The sequence below is a fragment of the Chinchilla lanigera genome, unplaced genomic scaffold (assembly GCF_000276665.1).
Source record: "Chinchilla lanigera isolate Chin_1 unplaced genomic scaffold, ChiLan1.0 scaffold00009, whole genome shotgun sequence".
Taxonomy (NCBI): Eukaryota; Metazoa; Chordata; class Mammalia; order Rodentia; family Chinchillidae; genus Chinchilla; species Chinchilla lanigera.
The window spans coordinates 14,281,071-14,295,024 of NW_004955410.1; positions in this window are offsets into that span (position 1 = coordinate 14,281,071).

Genomic DNA, 13,954 nt, shown 5'->3' on the forward strand with positions numbered 1-13,954 from the left:
TATATATGTACACACACACACACACATGCACACAAGATAGCTAAGATACTTATACTACCTATTTCTATTAGTTCACTGAAAAAAATGGATTGTGCTTATATTATTGATCAATTTTGCATGTCTATATCTTGTAATATGAGCAACTACTTTGAAAATGCGATATGTAGTATAATAACCACTGTTAATTTCCTATTGTTTTGAAATTCTGTACCATTGCTTTCACTTTTTTCTCCTTAAAATATTTTTTTAAAAAGAAAGAATAAAGCAAATAAATAAAAAAAAATAAATGCATAAATAAAATTCAGATTTCGCAAACTCCAGGAAATTTACTAAGCATACAATTTTTGGTGGCTTCACTTTCTAAATCACTGCTGAGCAATTTATGTGTAAATGATTTATTCTGATCTCTAAATATACATGATTAAAGGATCAAACTCTAACCTTTACACCACCCAACGTCAGTCACTCTTCAGTCTATTCACCAGCTGGCAGCTACACAGAAAAACCCAGAGTCTCTGGTGGATGTTCAATGACCAATGTCATTGCTTTCATTTTTGATTGAGCACTGATTAAGCAATGGTAGTTGCTCAGATTACAAGATATAGACAGAGTGCAGATTTGGGAGGTGAGTAGAAGTCAGAGGATTTTCCAAGCACTGGGAAGAATAATTTTACCATAGAAAAAGAGTCCGAAAAGCTAGATCTACATGTTGAGAGAACTGACCATAGCCTGCAGGCCACAGGTTCAGAGAGACCACAAACACTCTCTTCCTCACTCCCTTCTGTGGTAGAGGAGGCAAAAGATGAAACCTTGTTCCACCAGCAGTGCTGAGGCTGAAATCTAAATCCTCTGATAGATGAGCCCCACGGATCAACATTCATAATCAAAATCACCTTCTCATAAACACACTCTGCCCCTTTCCAGAGAGCATGTGGCATGAGCACAGGAGGTGGGACAGGGGAGGGGGCCCCTGGATCCTGCTTTTGTGTGGCATGGGCTGTAATAAGTGTGAAACAAAGTCATGGTGTGGGGGTGTTAGGGAGGACCTTGGGGCATCCCTCACCCACTGACTAACAAAAACTCTTCCCTTTTAGAACACGTGCACCTGCATATAGTTTGGAAAAGCTGACCTGAGGTTACATGCTTAGCCATTACTTTTATCGCTAAAATTTAGAAAATGAAATTGTGTAGAGCTATGAGATTGGCAGAGCTACACCAGAGTTAAGTTACATATGTTTTTTTTTTACCAGCAATTCCACAAAATAGAAGGGATATCTTTCTATGAGAGATGGCATGGTCTTCAGACAGTGTATAATTTTATTAAGTAGGGGCAAGGACCAAAAAAAAAAAAAAAAATGAAGAAATGCTATATTTCTAGTCCATTCAGTTTAACTATGAAAAAATTAAAGTTTATAGAAAGTTGAAAATGTAAAAGCAAAAGCTTGGCTATTTTTCCAATCTATTCATTTTTGTTACATCACAAATGCTCCCAGATGCAGCAGGCTGAAACAGTGTATAGTTACTATGTAAATTTTTCTGGATTCTCAGTCTGTGGAGCTCAGCTCTGTTCCCCTTAAAAGTCCTGCCAAGGCCTCAGCCAGAGCTTGGTTCTCACATGTAGGCTTCACTGGAGAAAGGTTCACTTCCAGTGGTTCTTCAAACTGTGCTGAGCCCACCCCCTGTGCAGGACCCGTGCTCTGTTCTCTTGCCGGCTCCTAGCAAGGACATGTTCTCAGCTCGCGAAGGCCACGCATCGTTCCTTGCCATACAGTCCTCTCACATCACGACAGTTTCCATCCTCAATCCTGCAAAGTGTCTCTCGAGCTAGCTGAAGTGGAGTTTCATATAATGATACATAACCACAGGAATGACATCCACCATCGCCTTTGCCTTGGTGAACTGGTTAAAGGTAAGGCACAGATCTCCCCACCCCTTTTACACTCCGGGAAGGGAATTTTGAAGAATGTATATAACTCTGGAGGTTGGCCAAGGGTGTGTGTCATTGTGTCAGCATGTCATGTCCACTGATAATTTTGAGAATATACAGAAACATCCAAATCTTCTGACTGCTCATACTGTGTTAGACCACACTGCTAGGGTGGTAAAAGAACCATATTTTTTCTCCCTGTGCTGTTACTTTTGACGTCTGAGATAAGCAGGGTCGCACGGAGGGAGAAAAGATAATTTCCAAGTGAAGAGGAAGGATGTTATTATACAGGAAGTAAATGTGCCGAAAACAACGCAGAATGCATAAAGATAGCTACCCTCACTCTGCTGTAGGACACAGAGAAAAACATGAAATATGAAGATGCCTGTGCTCCAGAGCTACTGTTAAGAACATCAAGGTCAGAGCAACGCAAGAAACTAGTATAATGTGATTGGCTCAACAATAGAATTGTAAACAATTACAAAACTAGAAACCTGGGAAAGTCCATTGCATATCTAATTCCTTTTTCTTCCCCGAATCTTACACGTACATTCCTCCCCAAGGATCTTCATTCAAACTCAGTAAAACTGAGCCGTATGAGGGTCTAGTAAAGGACTATGTTTTATATCAACCAAACCAGTATGCTGTCTCAAAACAAAACAAAGAAACAATATGGACACTGTCAGTCATGGTACCAAACACAAGACTGTCAACAGTTTAAACTGTGGGTTTAAAATTTGGGGTGCTTTGTTGTTTTATTTTTGCTGTACTGTGGATTGAACCCAGAGCTTCAGTGAGCTACATCCCAGCCCTTTTTAATTTTAACTTTAATTTTTTTTTTATTTTGAGGTAAGATTCAACTAAATTACTCAAGTCTGGCTCACAATTGCAGTCCTCCTGCCTCAGCTTCCCACCCATCCAAGCCCAGTTTTAAAATGTTATGTTAAATGTAGTTAAACCCTTGTGGGATAAAATTTCAAAACATCACATTGGACTCAGCTGCTCGACCTCTGTAAATGCTGTGAAAATGTACTCTTTGATTGATAATTTTTTCCACATGATATAAATAACAACCTCAAGTTGATGAGCTCTACTGCATTCTTTTGGTTGGCTGTATTCTGCTTTCTCAGCTAATGAGAATTAATTTACAGCAGAGGCACAGGGTACAGGGTAAGTCTGCCTTGCTGTGTACGTGGATGTCAGAAGCTCTAAATCTCACATCCTTACAGCCCTCCTCAGCTTGATTCAGAGGATTTCCTTGAATTTATGGCTAGAACATTACAAATTTAAAACAAGGGATATTTTCATGCTGTTTAAGAAGTAATGACAAGTATGGTATTTAACTTAATGTTGTCAATTTTTAAATGTTCCTCATTGCAGAGAGATGGATTTTTATGTGTACCTAAAAATTCTAAATGCAATGGCTGCATATCAAAAAGGACTTAAAATCTGTCCACTACACTTCTTAAAACTAACATGTATCTCTCTGGAATCATCAGCTGACACCCTTTGTATGTATATATATATATGTTATGGTGGGTTTTGTGTGTGCACCCCACCGATGCTGCCCCTGAAATACACCCCCATTGTGCTGTGTCTCTTCTTAAACAGAGCTGAACCTCTGCCTAAGCTACAAACCGCCGGGATCGCTTGCCTGGGCTCCTGCTTCCTGACCGCTCTTGGCTTCCACTCCTGACTGTAAACCAAAGCAGGGAAGGTAGATGTTTTCAACGCAGCCCCTCACCCTCATGCTTCCATCCTAACTCTTCACTACCCCTTTCAAATCCTTGAATAGACACATCTTCTCACCTCTCCTGTCTCTGAACTGTCCCTGGGCAGCTTTTTTCCTTTCTCTCTCATTCATCCATTACTTGTGCCTTCTTTCAAGCAATAGATCAAGTCCAGATTTTTCCTTCCTGGAAACTTTAACCTTGGTGATTTCTGCGCTGACAGCTTCCCTACCCAACCTCCTCGTCACCATCATATGCTCTTGGTCCTGCAGTTCTTAACCGTTTGGTGAGATTGTCCCCATCTTCCAGTTAAAACAGGACCTCTTCCATTATCTCTCAGACCAGTAATTATCCCTTGGAATACTTCCTTTTATAACTGCTTCTGCAATAATTCGCAGGCCCCTCACAATGAACTACATTCCTGGAACTTTTTTATTTTTGATTTTGAAACACGGTCTTGCTAAATCATTAGGTTTACCAGGTTAGTCTCAAACTTGAGATCCTCCTGCCTCAGCTTCCCAGAGTGCTGGGATTACAGGTATCTATCATCGTGCCCAGATCAACTTTAATTTCACTTGTGAAAAATGCAAGATAATTATACTACACCAATACTGGACCTCTTGTCCCCTTGTAGTGGGGACTCTAGGGAATAGCCAGTAAGTGGGAAAATGGTAACCCCAGAGTGGATGCTTGGAATTTTAATCTTAGTTCTATCTCTGTAAGGATCTGACTTGGAAAAAATTATCACATTTCTTCATGCTTCGATTTCTTCCTTTCTCAACTGGATTTGAAGAAAATTTTTTTCAAGCCTCAAGAAGTATTGAAATAGCATGCCTCTTTTTGTGGACTTTCCAGTTTGCTGGTAATAAAAATAATGATTTACAGTGTTGTAAAAGCCAGCATCGGTGGCAGATTTATCACATGCCCAGTGTCGTCTCATTAATCCTTACAGCTTTCCAGTGACACCCTACGGCTGCTGGTAAGTCCTCTGCAGATAAAGAACTGAGGTGCAAAGCCGTGAGATAACATGTGCGAGTTCCCGCACCTGTAAGCAATGGTCAAACAGAAGCCTCATCTCACAGCCCATCACCTTAACCACTGCCCCTTGGAGAGGCTTCCGTAATAGTAATTTCACTCTTAATTGTTCTGTGCCAGTGATGCTCCCCTGGATGTTCAGAATTAACCTACAGGCTTACTGATGTCCAGCGCTCTCAGAAGCATCAATTATACATATGTAGTTATCTTGTTATGTCTCTGTAGAGCCTTAATAAAGGGAATGTAATCCTACTTCCATCTCTGTAGCATGGTCTTTGTAGTAATCATTGGTTTTGTGGATAAACTAGATTGCCTCTGCCCGGCAGACCTCCCTAGAAGCTCTGGTCAACCCCAGCTATTTCTCAGATGTCTTTATTGATTTTTGCATTGCTTCTGGCTTGTTCTCAGCACATCACTTTAGTGTCTTATTTGACAGCCCTCTGCCCTATTCACTATTGAATTGTTCAGGAATGTACTCAGTTGCCCTGCCTACACAATAGAGTGAATCTCTACAGGACTCTGATCAGCCTGACACTTTAAAGTGCAATGCTATAAATGTGCTGGACATTTCCATGGCCGTAATTCAGGAATACTTAATAAAAAGGGTCACAGAAAGATGAACGAAGTATATGTTTCATCTTTAATCATTTTTTAGCATTTATATTAACTAACCTACGTAGTGTAAGGAATAAGTATTATTGAGCATTTACTATCAGACAGCACCTAATGAGGAATATTTGCCTTTAAAGAATATGTAAAATAGTGGGGAAGAAGTGTCATATAATAAAAATCTTAGATATTTACTAGAAGAGCATTAGGTCAATGGCTGGAATGGACATTGAGAAGTCATAAATAAAAGCAAGCACATGGCAATGGACAGGAGGAATATATAGAATTTGTGGCCCTTTGGGAAGCAGGATAGCATTAAAGTAAGACCATGAGCAGTTCTAGCCACACAGCTTGGCTTCAAATTTGAGGTCTTTTATTTACTAACTGAATGACTTTGAACAAGTTACTGGATTTCCATGAACTCTCATTGTTTGGAAATTGAGAATAATCGTGTAGTATTTATCTTATAAAGCTGTGATCAGGAGTGGGGTGGATAACACGATTTAGTGGTAGAACAAGGAATATGCTGAGTGATTACTCCAGCTCATACTACAAAAGGTGGGTGCTATTTGCATGTGAGGATCAACTGGGAGAGAATTTCAGGACCAGCATGAGTAAAACCCAAGGGTTGGGAGCGAGGATGCTGCGTTCCCAGGAGACAGAAAGGAACAGCTTCAGTGCAGTTTCAACGAGTCTAGTGCTCTTCTACGAGATACGCTGTTCCACCATTTGAGTTTGAACAAAGAGAAAAACTAATGCTGTTGCAGTCAGGAATTTTACCCTGTCTCCAAAGAGAATTCGCTGCAGTTCTCACTGTGAAGCACTGATTTTCATCTGTGAAGCACATTACTGTTACATTCCAGCCCATCTTCCAAGAGCTGCTCTCACTTTCTTAATGCAGGATGTTATCTCCTTGACAAGGGATGCCTCACCATGAGGAACATTCCCAAGTTACAGCAGTGCAGACAGTGCTTTTGGCTTCAGACCGTTGATGGGCTAGCAAACCAAAGGCAGGACACAATGTGCTAAGCCTCTGCCTTTTACCTGCTGCATGGCGTCGGGAATAATTTCTTTTAATATTTGTGAGACTGTCTTTGTGTCCTTTACAGTGAATGTTCCCAGCAGCTATAGTGATTGCTGCAAAGAGAAGAGTTAGAATACACGTGGGCCCTTCTGTAGGGGCCTGGATGATGAACTGCAGGCTTACTACATAAAAGGTGGGGCCAAGCTGCAGCGAGCAAACCTCTTCACAGCAGAAAAATTGCTTTCTCAAAACAGAGAAATTCTTCTACCCTTCCCATCGAGTCTATAAAATGAAAATAAAATCATAAAGCCTATGAGAGAAACAATGTTGATATTTTCAGAAAGATTCTGCAAGCGTGTCGCCCGTTTATCCATGCAGCTCTTAATACCTTCACAGTCACATGGACAGGAGCCCTTCCAGCCCCATAATCCTTTCTAATCCTTCCAGCAGTAGCGCTGTTCTGTCAATGTTATTCTTCCATTTTGGTCCAAAGCACACAGAATGTGGGGCTTGTGTTGCCAGGTAGCCTGTGTTTTCCTGTCCGGCACCACTAAAAGATCTATTTTTCCCACCCTTAAAGTGTTGTGGCAAAAGAAAAAGAAAAGTGCCTCACACGATGGTGTCTTGCTATGCCCAGGTTCAAGCGGAGACAAAGGCAGCGAGAGTTAGTGGCTCCTTCTCACACAAGGAGCCTGGAGCTCTTTGGAGACCACACTCATGATTTGGTAGGTGCAGAGGGCATTGCTCCACTTCTGGTTTATACTCAGATGCTTAAGGTTGGCCATTTGCCATATCGTGATTGTGTCTAAGTCCATGTGTTGGTAAATCCCTTGTAGAAAAAGCGGAATGCAAAGAAATCCTATAAAATTCCAAGACTTGGGAGTTATGTTGACAAAAAGCCATGATATTGGACAAAATGCTTTCCCTCCTTTGGGATGTGCTGGCATTCCACAGAAAGTCTCTGATGGATGAGCAGAATAAAGGAGAGTGAGCAGTCACCTTCTGAGCTCTCCGTCTGGCAAATATCTTCCTGCAATATTTTCAGGCTCAGACAGCTGGAGGACACAGGGCCTGTCACCATGGACCCCAGCCTTGCTCCCAGACACTGACACCCCACAGCCCACACAGGCTGTCACCATGCCACAGAATGCCACCTGCCGGGATGTGCTCACAAGCAGTGCCACAGAGACAGTGGACCACTGTTTCCAGTACTGCCCTTGGACACTGAAATCCTGTGCTTACTGTTGTAGTCAGGTTTTGCAAGGGGACAGATTCAAAACAGGATACACAAATTATAGGATTATTTTATAATATTTACCCAAAAAGTCAAACGTAGAAGAATACAAGAGATCTGTCTGAGCCCTAGAGAACTGAAGAATCCAGCCAAGGGTCTGAATCTCACCACAATGTTCTGCATGAACCCCGCTGGAAGTCTAGAGCCCACAACAGTATCTCATGCAGGTGCACATCAAGGATCTGCTCCAGAATGGCCCAAGGGGCAGTGGTGGAAGCTAGAAAGTCTGCCCGGGCCGGGTGAAGGGTCCACAGCAGCAGGCTGAGGGATCTGCACTGGAGCCAGGAAGAAACACTCAAGACAAAGGCTAAGAGCGAAACTCCCCTGAAGAGAACAGCAGACATCCCAGGTGACAGAAAGGACCCGAGGTCCCCCTCCAATGAGAACAGCCGAGTTTGTACCAGGAATGGCAGCTGCAGTGAAAGCTTCTCCTGGGAAATCAGCAGCATGCAATCCGCCCCGCTCATGCTCCATTATGCCCTTTAGGCAACAATCCTCCTGTGGGTCTCCATGCCCAGAGCCACGCTGACTCAGTTCGGCTGGGCATTCCCCCTCAAGTTGACGATTAATTAACCCACCACATGTACTAAGTTCCATTTTTATTATAATCCAGATAGATTTCCGATGATTCTCTTTAAAATAAAAGGACTTGCTCATTAGGTTTCTCACATATCCTGCCCTAGAGGACACGAAGGGCTGGCCAGGCAGCCGAATGCCAGAGGACACCCAAACATGGGGTCAGCTTCTCTGCTTATCCCCAGCCAATCTCCGCAAAGCCCCAGTCTTCAAAATTCCACAGACCAAGAAAACTGGAAAATGTAGAAGTCATGATTTTGCTCCTGGGTACTTAGCCACAGTGATGAGGTGCTTAGCTTCCTATACCACCTGCATCCTAATGGGCCATAAGCTATTCTGGTTTATCTGAGCCTTCACTGAAAGCAAAGAGGATAAGCAGCATGCTCCAACTTTAGTATTCAAGATGTGAAGAACTGTGCTATAAGCCTTCTCTCATGCCTTACTGCCAGCACCAACTTCCAGGGGGATCCTACTATGTTGCACAGCTTTAGAATAGCATCCAAAGTGATCATGAAGTAACAGACCACAAACTGGTTAATGTCTGTTGTGAACTAGACAGTTGCCACAACATTCTTCGTGGTTTGGTATCCTGAGGTGAATGTAACAATAATAACCATGTATAACACAGAGGGAAAGGACAGAGCGTGCATCCTTTATATAGTGAACACCCCTGCTCTTTGTTCTCAACTTTATATTATATTTCAAGGTGTCCTGCTGCTAGCTAGATATAATTTTTTTCTCATGTTTTATCTGGGTGAACAAATATTGTGGCATTTCACAAACTGGCACATTATAGGCAAAAGCTTGCTTTGCATTCTACACCCAAACGATGTTACAAAAAAGCAACTTTTTTAAAATGTTATTTTTAAAGATAATAAAAAACAATACAAATGATACAGAATTTCAAAACAAGGTGATAGAAAATTAACAATGGTTATTATATTGAATATTGTTATTTTCAAAGTATTTGCTATGATTACCAGATACAAGAATGTAAGATTGATGAAGCAATATAAACATTAACTCTTCCTTTCAATGAACTAATAGAAATTAATAGTAAAAATATACAAATATATATGCTTATATCTTCCTGTCTTGGTTACTTTTCTCTTGTTGCTGAGACAAAATACCCAACGCCCAAAATGAAGGATGGAAAGGTTTATTTAGCTTACAGTTTGTGGAGGTTTCAGTCCATACTTGGCTGGCTCCCAGGCAGAAAATAACAAAACAATAACAGCAAAGGGGGGAATGGCAGCTGAACAGTAATGCAGCCAGAGTAAACGGGGGAGGAATCGTGGCAAGCAGCCTCTTCCCTCCCTTACACTGTAAACAGGCTACCCCCACCTAAGGGGTGTGTAGCTCTCACATAATCTCCATGCCCTCCTCTTCCACAGGCTCAGGATGTATACAAAGTAAGCACCCTGGCTTCCTGCTGAGTCACTTAGCCAAACCTCTAGACTCCCCAAGTTGACACAATGTATCAACCATAACACTCCACCCCTTGTCGACTTGACAACCAGACACATTTCTTTAAACCAATTTCCAGATACAAAGACATTATATTACATTCGAACCATAACACTTCCTTGTTTTCTCCGCTCCATCGTTCAGAAGAAAGACAACTTCTTTAATAAATGGTGCTGGAAAAACTAGCTTTCCACATGCTGAAGACTAAAACTAGACCCATATCTGTCACCATGCACTAAAGTCAAAGTGGATCACAAATCTAAACATTAAAACAGAAACACTAAATCTACTGGAAGAGAAAGTAGATAGAAATCTTGAAGATATACGGGTAGGCAAAAAATACATGAATGAAAACCAAACTGCCTGGCAAGTACTTCAAAGAATCAGGAACTGCGATCTCATCTTATTAAAAAGTTTTTGTAGGGGCTGGGGATTTAGCTTAGCGGCAAAAGCACCTGCCTGGCAAGCTCAAAGTCGTGAGTTCGGTTCCCGGTATCGGAAAAAAAAAAAAAAAAAGTTTTTGCACATCAAAAAAATTCACAGAGTGAAAATAAAACCCAAAAACTTGGAAAATATTTTAGCCCACTGTGCCTCAGACAAAGGACTTGTATCCAGAACAGATATAGAATTTTTAAAAATCAAACCCCCAAAATTCAAAGACCTGATCCAAAAATGGGATCTGAGATGAATACACACTTCTCAGATGAAGAAATACAAATGGCAAATAAATATATGAAAAATGTTCAACAGCATTGGTCATCCAAGAAATGCAAATTAAAACAACACTGAGATTCCATCTCACCCCAGAAAGAATGGCTATCATCAGGAAATCAAATGCTGGCTGGGCTGTTGGGAGAAAGGAACCCTTCTCCACTGCTCGTGGGAGTGTAGACTTGTATAACCATTGTGGAAATCAGTGTGGAGATTTCTCAAAAAACTAGGATTAAAAGTCTCATTCAACCCAGCTATTCCTTTTCTGGATATTTCCCCAGAAGAATTAAAAGCATGATACCGCAGAGATATATGTGCACCCATGTTTATAGCAGCACAATTTGTAATAGCTAAATCATGGAAATAACCTAAATACCCATCAACTGAGGAATGGATAAAAAAGCTGTGGTATTTCTATACAATGGAGTATTACTCAGCTATAAAAAAAGATAAACTTGAGGCTTTTATGGGTAAATGGATGCAACTAGAAACCATATTCATAAGTGAAATAAATCAGACCCCCATGTGTAAACATCATACTGTCTCCCTAGTGTAAGAAACTGAAAGAGTAAATAAGACCCAAAGGAACAGTAGATATTGCAAAAGGGAAAGAAACTGCTCAAAAGAAAAAAGTAGCTTTCAAAGCAAACTGCAAACCAAATTTCCACATACTTTTTGAAAACAAGGTGACATGAAATGGCAGCTCTCGTAACCTCCATAAGAACATTTGCTGCATGCTGCTGATGACATCAAAACATTTACTAGATGTGTAATTCAGAGCCTCATTCAGAGAGAGGAAAACTGGGTTCAACGTAGAGCTAATCTCTTTTCATTTGATCCTGGAGTTTCTTGTTGTGTTTTAAACAGGACCTGAGGGAAAGGAGAAAAGAAAGAAAGGAGAAAATGAAAAAAAATATATATGTATGTATACGCAAGATAGCTAAGATAATTGTACTGCTAATTTCTATTGCTTTATTGAGAGGAACAGTTAACGTTTAATTGTTTGATCAATCTTGCACACCTGTATCTGGTAATCTGAGCAAACACTGTGAAGATAACAACAAGTAATACAACCACCATTGTTGATTTCTTACCCTCTTGTTTTGAAATCCTGTATTGTTTTCATAGTTTTGGTGTTGTTTTGTTTTTGTCTTTGTTTTTGTTATCTTGTTTTTATTCTTTTCTCTTTAAAATAAAAAATGAATAAATAAAAAATAAAAAAAATATACAAGACCTGAGGAATGGTTACTTTGGAAGGAAAAAAATAAGGCATATTTTCTTAACAACCAGTAGGAAGTCTTTAGTGATCAAACTAGCCCTTGGTTTCTTTCTCATAATCCCCCCAGGGCAGCAGCATTGTCTCAGATTCCCAGCTCAACACAAACAAGCCTGCACAGTTCCAGAAACTCCTGCTACCTCGAGCCTTAGGGTCACCTCATGCAGGGAGGCTGGGGAGTATAATTAGCACTAATTAAACAGAACTTCTTACACTACTGAAAATTCTTAGTCTCTAGGGAAAATCAAAAATACAGAACTTATGGAGATTCTTCTCTGCTTTCCAGTGCTTCACTCTGTCCTGCAGCAAGGTGATAGCAGAGGTCAATTGTGCAGAAGCATTACCTATATACTCACATTTGTCATCTAAACCTGCTTTTGTTCAGCAAAGATTTATCCAGTGCCTGTTATGAGCTAAGCATTGTTTCTGGTAGTATGGCTGGAGGAATAAGTGAAAAAGATGAAAATATCATTCCTGAAGGAATTTTTATTCCATAAAGAGAGAAGAATAATAAACAAGAAAAATAAGTAAAATAGATCTCATACTAAAGATTAATAACGGTTAAGGAGAAAAAAAGGGTTGAGGTGGTAGGAAAGTATTGCTGAAATCTCAGGTCAGCTATGCAGGAAGCATCTCTGAGAAAACTGTGTTTTAGTGTATTACTATGGGGAGCAAAGAAGTAAGCTATGCAGTTTCTCTGGAGAAAGAGTGCTCCAGTCAGAGACAACGACAAAATCCCTTGACACTGCCACAGTATATTTCAAGAACAGCAAGGGCACCAGTGTGCTCAGTGTAGGGCAAATGACTGGAGAGTGGGAGAAGAGGTGATGTGTAAACTTCAGCTTTTACCCTGAATGACATGGGGAGCCAGGTGCTGTCTGAGAACCAACAAAGAAGTCGCATGATCTTAGATAACTAGACTTCATGAGGATCATGGGAACCAGGTAAGAGACTCATGCAATAATCAGGAGATGATGGGTTTTGTACCAGAGCATTGCTAGTGTGGACTTGTGAGATGGCTGGAGTCTAGATATACACGTGTACACTGCTGTAGTCAAAGTTAGTACTAGGTCAAGCTAACAACAAGCAAGCAGCCCTGTCAGATACTCAAAGGGACAGGAAATATATGATGTTGTTATGATATATGTCGAATGTTCCCCCAAATCCTCACGCAGTCATGGGGCGGGTTTCTAGAGTTATGACTGATCCACGGTCCAATGTTGGAATTATGGGTGTGGGTGCTATACCCGCCCTGGAGCGAGTAGCCTGCATACAGTGTAAAGGAGAGAAAGAGGCTTGCTCTTCCACCAGCCGCTCCTGCCTTTTGCTCTTGTTGCCTTTGCTATCTTCAGCAGCCATGAACTGTTGCCCTCTGCCATGTGCTACTCTGCTGTGGAGCCAGCCGATTATGGACTGAAACCTCCACAAACTGTAAACTAAATAAACCTTTCCTTCCTTCATTTTCGGTGTCAGGTATTTTGTCTCAGCAAGGAGAGAAAAATAACCAAGACAGATGTCTTCTCTAAACATGCAGTAAAAGAGTCTACATAAGTTCATATTCATCCCCTACTCATTTACATTCTTTATTCAAGTTGAATATTCTTAGTTATTAGGTCTAAATGCAAGATTCCCAGGCCTTTGTTTGGAAGCCACATTTTGCAGAAGTGAGCTGACTCACACCCATTCTCTCCCTGAAGGTCAGCCAAGAGCCTTTCACTGGGCCACGCAGGGCTCAGACACAGCCCCTTGCCTTGAGTCATAATTCCAAAGGACCATGTGAGTCCAGCACTTCCTGCCACTAGGTCAAGGCTTGCACTACAGCTGCTTCAGAGCTCAGCTTCTCCCTGAGCAGATTCTCTCACTCTCTTTCCACACAGCTGTGTCTCCTTCACCCAGTGTACCTACTGCATACAAATCTCATGCCAGGGTCTGTTCTCCAGGGACCCAACCTAGGAAATCTGACCTCGCTGCTTCATAGAACCAGGTACTGAAGCCACATATAGAGTCAAAGATTCAACCACCTTAAAAAAAAATAGCATATGTTCATTATAAGGAGCAAATGTTGATGACTATCAGTTTAAACTTAAATTCTAATCTAATTCCCAAATTGCTTACTATATCAATTTGCTGTTTTCTTTAAGGAAAAAGGCTTTTAAAATGAGCTACTACTCCTCCCAAGAAAATGCTTTGCCATTATCTAAACTATATTTTGTCCTTTGCAAATTACACCAGGCACATATGCAGAATTAAAAAGGTAACTGTCTTTAGAAATCGTAAGTGGATGCCTTAATTACCTGAGCATGTA